The 6880-nt window shown below is 32.4% G+C and overlaps 1 pseudogene across 1 annotated transcript; it reads right to left on the bottom strand.

Annotated features, from left to right (window-relative positions):
• Positions 1-3732: 3732 nt before the first annotated feature.
• LOC149533899 (cytochrome P450 750A1-like) lies at positions 3733-5925 on the bottom strand (annotated as a pseudogene). The gene is made up of 2 exons (XR_016356806.1): positions 5022-5925; positions 3733-4580 (listed from the first exon to the last, which is right to left on the bottom strand). The product of XR_016356806.1 is annotated as a cytochrome P450 750A1-like (transcript).
• Between the last annotated feature and the right edge of the window lie 955 nt (positions 5926-6880).

Genomic DNA, 6880 nt, shown 5'->3' with positions numbered 1-6880 from the left:
TTAGGAGTGTGGGTAGATTGATATGTTTAGTTTTTGGTTTCGGAGGAGCTCACAAATCTTTTAATCTTTCAGCTGGTATTTTTTTTTTTACATCAATAAATTTTGTAAGATTTTTACCCATTAATTCTAGGGATTTACTCATTACTTAATATACATCTCACTTTTAGCAATTATTAATTTATTTAGATTTTTTGTTGAAAGGGATGAAAAGCCAAAACTTTTGGTTGAGTTTTGATTAAAGCTTAGCTTGAATTTTATTGTTTCTTTAGGGATTGTGGCGAACAAGTATATCTTGGTGAGTTTTCTTGGATTCTACTCTATTTAAGTTGTTGATCAAAATTTGCATTATTCAAGTAGTTTGGATGGTAGTAATGGTGGTAGATTTCTATCTACTTTTTTCCTTATGAATTTTGATTGCCTTGAATCTCTTTAACTCAGGAACAATCAATTAACTAGATCTATCCCTTTGAAATTGTTTTCTTTGAATAATTTGGAGGCTCTGGACATTACCTCCAATTCTCTTTTTGGAGCGATCCCATAGAATTTCCTAAGAAATTGTTTGGATTATGTGTGGCTAATAATAGTGATTGTTAATAAGGGTAAATAAATGATTTAAGGTATCGAATTCACAACCATATTTCATATGCATATCAAAATTATGGAGCTTCAAGTGTAGATTGCACCCTATAAACAACACATTGGGTAAGATATTAATTTAGTATGGGAAAAAGTCATTTAATAAATTGAAGCAGTGTCCTCCGGCCCTAATATTTAGATTTGGTAAAGTATAGAAAATAGGAAATTAATAGTGTGGATTGTTTAACTACCAACATGGTATATGAGAATACATTGCAAAAAGTATCACTTTCAACCAATCAGAAAATGACAACAAAAAGAATGTAGCAAAGGTTAAAGAATGTTATAGAAGTTTCTAGTAGTGTAGTGCTAATGTAGTTTGATGTCCTCTAGAGATACCTAGAGACGCAATGAATATTTCCTACAATAGACCATCTTTCTTGAGCAGTTGAGTCACTATACTTAATCTAAAGTCTAAGACTTTTAGATTGCTGCTCTTATCTAGAATCAAATTTTGTAGTTTCAAATCTTTGTAATAAACTCCCATCTATGAAAAAATTCCACACCCTCCTTTGTCTTTCCTTTTGCAACTTTGTTGAAGAGTTCTTATCCTCTTAATGTGTTCCATAATAAAATAGAATTTGGTATTTCTTTCCATGACTTGAAATAGTTGTACAATGTTGGGATGCTCGACCAATCTCATCATAGAGAGATTTTCTCTATTACAATCTCTTAATTAAATATTATAGTGACATAATTGAGGGATTGTATAAAGGGTTTGATATTATATGAAGATAAATCAATAATAATATTAATAACATGAAAAAAATAACAATTTATTACATATTCTTTAAAGGGCCCTAGCTCAATGGAAGAGCACCTACTTTACAAGTAGGAGGATGGTGGTTCGATTCCATCGTGCCTTATTATTACCAAATACACATACCAAATATATGATTAAATATGCTAATCAATATGTGACCAAATATACTATTAAATATGCTACTAAATACACTACTATGTGAGTAAATATAAAAACATGTGATCAAATATATGAATAAATATGCTACTAAATATTCTACTAAATATGTGATTAAATATACTATTAAATACACTATTAAATGTACTACTGAATTTGTGACTAAAACAATGATAAAAAATAGTGATAAAATAAGTGACTAAAATCATTTAGTAGTAAATTTAGTAGTGTTATAAATGACTGGATATTAACTACTATTAGTCACATGACTAAGTTTAGTCACATATATACACATTTTAGTGGTTTTTTTAGTCATATATTACTATTTTTGTACTAGTGTTAGGACACCATGCCTACCCCCAACCCTCTGAGCCCTTCCCATATCTCTGACACTCTAGAGGGTACTCCAACTAGAGGCAAGTAAGAAGATATGACATCCCCAAGGACGGAAACCACAAAATATAGTAGGAAGAAAGGTTAGCATAGCTATAATGTAGCGAGATTGGAAAGGCTCGAGTAGCCTACTAGGGACTTGGCTAACAATCAAATTTTTATCTACGAGAGATTTGAAACATTGGTTGAGTTTTGCACCAAGGTCATGCACTCTATGGCCATAATCTTCTACTTCTTGCAAGTGATTAAAGAAGAGAAGTTCTTGGGCAAAGATACCAAGACAACCCAATCCATCTATTGGTTTCTAGCAAAGGACTAGCTTACCATTTTGGATCAACTAGTTAAGGTGGAGAGGGAGGATGTGGATAAGGACATGCCTAAAGAAGAGATGGAGGACAAGCATGGATAGGAAGAGGGAAGATAGCCCTACTTCTGGTGTTTATTTTTGTTATTTTTTATTGTAACTATGAGTTTGCTACCCCATAGGGTCTTATTTTTTATGCTTAGGATGATTAATGGGACTAATAGCAATGATCTTTTATGTGTTGCTGGTCTATTCTACAACCTCTTCTACATATTAGTTTAAGGACTAATAGTACTATTAATCATGTTATGCTTATATCTAGTTTTTTGAACTTTAAAGTTGGCATAGGGTAGATGACTGCAAGGTAACCTTCGAGTGATTCTTTAGACTTTTTATAATTTGGCATCAGCTCGCCCATATTTTTGGCTACTATATAATACTTCAAATACTCATAAAATATAAGAATAAAAAGGTGGAGCAAATACATTTATAACCTTTGAATTTTGACAAAGAACTATATCATACAACACAAATTACCATATATGAGCTCTAATACAAATGTAAAAGTTATTTACAAGCTACAAATATAAATAAATGTGAGAAAGGGGGCTACTAAATATTATCATAATGTTTATTTGACAAAATAATACAAGTATTGAATTATTGAATCATTATAGCATAAATTTAGATTGTATTAATTAATCCATATAATAAGATGTATGCAATGCTTAATGCAAGTGCATATGCATTTTACAAATGAATATATGTTAATCAAGCTAACCTATTTATCTCTACCAAAATTAAAGTTAACTTAGAAAACTTATTATGTTTCTATCCTTTGCTACAATTTTTATGTTGACAAGCATGCCAACCAAGTAATTTGATTAATGTTCTTCAACAAATACTGATATCCTATAACTTTTGAGCTTAATAAATAGTATCAAGATATATAAGTTATTTAAAAAGTGATAAATACATAAATTTCACTTACTAACAATTTCTATAGAAAATTCTAATATGTGTTCAATCATAACTCGTAAAAAATAATTAGATGTTTTTATGTTTTGTAGACATAATATAAAAGAAATGACTTTTTTTTTAAAGAGTGGTAAATGCTTTGACCTAGAGCTATGAACCAGTGAGGCCACAAATGTGGGACCTCATCCCCATTATATTTGAACCTTGATGGCAAGGATAAAACCTCAACAACTTAACCATCACAACATTCCACTATTGGCTAAAAGTAATGATTTATTGTGCATTGAAGCTATATAATATTAATAAAATAGTGATAATGATATACTCCTTTATTCCAAGTAGTTTAATTCATGGTGTGATCTTGATTAAAGGTAACATGGTTTCTAAGGTAACAATAACCTTATACAAGTATATTTCTATTTGGACATTACAAGAACACTACTAAAAGATAACATTGAGACAAAGAACATGTATTGAATAACAATTCAAAATAAGCAACAGATTTTTGAAGAAGAACTTAAAACTTTTATTAACCACTAAAGGACAAACCAAAGATATGGAAAGTAAACCACCCTTGAAGCCTTTTGACTACAACATACATTATATGTAACATGTTGTAATACATTACAACATTTCATATCTTAATAGGATGGGTAATTATTTACTAAATATACAATTTTATATGATTTGAAGGAAAATGTACTATATTATTTATACTAACTATATTTTCATGGATGATGGTGCTAACCTCCAACTTGGAATGCCAAATAGGTGTTCTTTTCTAGGAATTGATGTTCCATAAATTTCATTCATATCTATATCACCTTCAGTTCTCCAATTAAAGTGGTGAAAGACATGTGCTAGTGCAACATGAACAACTGCAGTTGCCATGGAAGACCCAGGACAACCTCTCCTTCCCCCACCGAAAGGAATCATTCTTGATTCTAAATCTTTGATTATGTCGAGACTTTTATTCATAAATCTCTCAGGTCTAAATTCCAAAGGTTCTTTCCATACTCTTGGATCTCTTCCTATGGCCCAAGCATTCATTATAAGCCTTGGTTTTTCTGGTATGTGGTAGTCACGATCAGGTCCATTCACAATACAAGCTTCTGTAGATTCACGTGGCATAGTCAATGGAGCTGGTGGATATAATCTTAATGTTTCTTTCACAACACAATGCAAGTATTCCATTCGTAAAATATGAGAATATGTTAGTTTCTCATCATCCTTTACAATAGAATTAATTTCTTCTTGTAATTTCTTCATCATACTTGGATTTCTCAATAATTCACTTGTTGCCCATTCAAGTATAGTTGTTGATGTATCTATTGAACCAACAAACATTACCTGTAAAATCAATCATATAAATGAATGCATATATTAAAACATATGTGGCACAATAACTAAAATAAATTAGGTGACATAGATTTTAAAATATTTGAAATAATCAATATATGTTTCTCTTTCTAATGATTGATGGCAAAGTATGACCTCAGACATTCTAAAGATTTGTTGAAGAATAAATCTAAACTATATACATCGATAGATATAATCAAAAGTATGCAATGCAAAATATGTATATGCATTTTCCAATTCAATCTTCTAGTTCAAGTACACTATCACTACCACCCTTACACATTACATGTTAAAGAAGAAATTAAGCTTAGAAAAATAAATCTACTTCACCTATTTAACACTTTGAACCTAGAAATTTAGCACTAATGTGTGATGCTTAAACCATCCACACTGACTTATTTACCTTTAGCAAAACTGTAAAGTTTAACTTACAAAAATGATTGCCCTCTTATCTTCTGCTGTGATTTCCATGTCGACAAGCGCGTCAACCAAGTCTTTCTGCCTCTCACTTTCCTCTGCGCCGCTCCTCTTGCGCTCCACACGGTCATCTAAAATTTTGTTAAAAACTTCATCCATGAGCTGATGGACATTTTCATACGTTGCCTCATCCCATGCAAGTCTAGCCACTGAAGAAAAGGAAAGAACTCGCCAATATTCACAGGTCCCAGGAGATAAGTAACCTCCGTTACCATTTCCCCAAACGTCATACCGCCGGATCGGAGATTGCTATTTGTGCTCCCCGTCAACATCCACCATGTCGTGTCCGACACGTAAGATGCAACGCTCTCGCTCACATTTACACTCACTTTCCCCTCCTCGCTCTTCTCCCACATCGATCTCACCATCGCCACCGCCTCTTCCTCCATCACCTTCCCGAACGAATCAATTTTCTTTGAATTCGGCAGCTCCACTACGCTTACTTTTCTCATGTCTCGCCAGAATTCTCCGTGGGAAGCAGTTAAGATGTCCCTCCCATTGTAAAGCAAGTGTTTGCTAGCCGTCGAGGACGCCCTGTTTGAAAAATTCAAGTCGTGGGTTTTCAGAAACTGTTTGGTCACCTCAGAAGAAGAGGCGACCACAAAATCAAGAGAACCCAACTTCAAAGACATAATTGGCCCATATTTCTCAGCCATCCGCTGCAGAGTGCGATGAGGAAGAGCTCCCATCTGGTGGAGGTTTCCTATGATGGGCAGCGCTGATGGCCCCGGCAAAGATGAAAACCTCCCCTTGCTTTTCCTCGTGAGAAGGGAGAGAAACACAGAAAAAAATAGGATTCCAATGCTTATTGCAGAAACACTCATATTGAAATCCATTATCAAGGAAACCCAAGATTAATCGAGGGTACTGGTTTGCTTTGATTGGGAGGGAAGTCTCTCTATATATAGAAGAATCGTTGCGACTTCTGCCTTCCGATTATCAGAGCATGACATATTAGAGATTTGTGTAACAATGTGTTACGATAAACATGAAGTCATTGCATTGTCACCACTTACTAGAGATTGAGTTTGTGTTACAATAAGATGCCATTTTTTTTTTACCATTCAATTGAAAAGATGTGTATAGATAATTAATTGGATAATTAATACTGCATTTTCTTCCACGCCTTTTAATTCCTCCATTTAACTGATTATGGCGTACATGTTCACCAATAGCATACGACCACTATCCCACGTGAAACGAACATTGAACACGCTGAAACGACCCTTTTCCCACGTGAAACGACCATTGAACATGAATCAAACCTGATTTTCATTAAGAAAGAAAATTCAAAGTTTAAATTTATTGTTTTTTTATTATAGATATTTATTAATTGTTTTCATCTTTGAATCAAACACTCTTACACACCTCATGCTGAAACGACCATTGAACATGAATGAAACCTGGTTTTCATTAAGAAAGAAAATTCAAAGTTTAAATTTATTATTTTTTTACTATATATATTTATTAATTGTTTTTATCTTTGAATCAAACACTCTTACACACCTCATGTTTGAAAGAGTAAGTAATTTTGACTATTTAACACTTTTAGTTTAGGAATCAAACTTTGGTACATGATGTTTCAGTCATCAGCTTTAAATTTTTGTGAATTTCTTTCCATTAGATATGAATCAAATTAAGTCTTTTAAAATTCTTATTTAAAAACCATTAAAGTCACATTTTTATATTATTTATTATTTATTAATTATATTTTTTACTTTCTTATTTAAATCTAAATAGACTTTTTGTCCCATTTCTTTCCATTATACACGAATGAAAGTAAGTCTTTAAAAGAAATCATTCAAGAAAGAGAA

This window comes from Cupressus sempervirens, chromosome 10 (assembly GCF_028749045.1).
Source record: "Cupressus sempervirens isolate cs-2001-9-10 chromosome 10, ASM2874904v1, whole genome shotgun sequence".
In the NCBI taxonomy this organism is placed as follows: Eukaryota; Viridiplantae; Streptophyta; class Pinopsida; order Cupressales; family Cupressaceae; genus Cupressus; species Cupressus sempervirens.
This window is presented reverse-complemented; position numbering and strand designations above follow the sequence as displayed.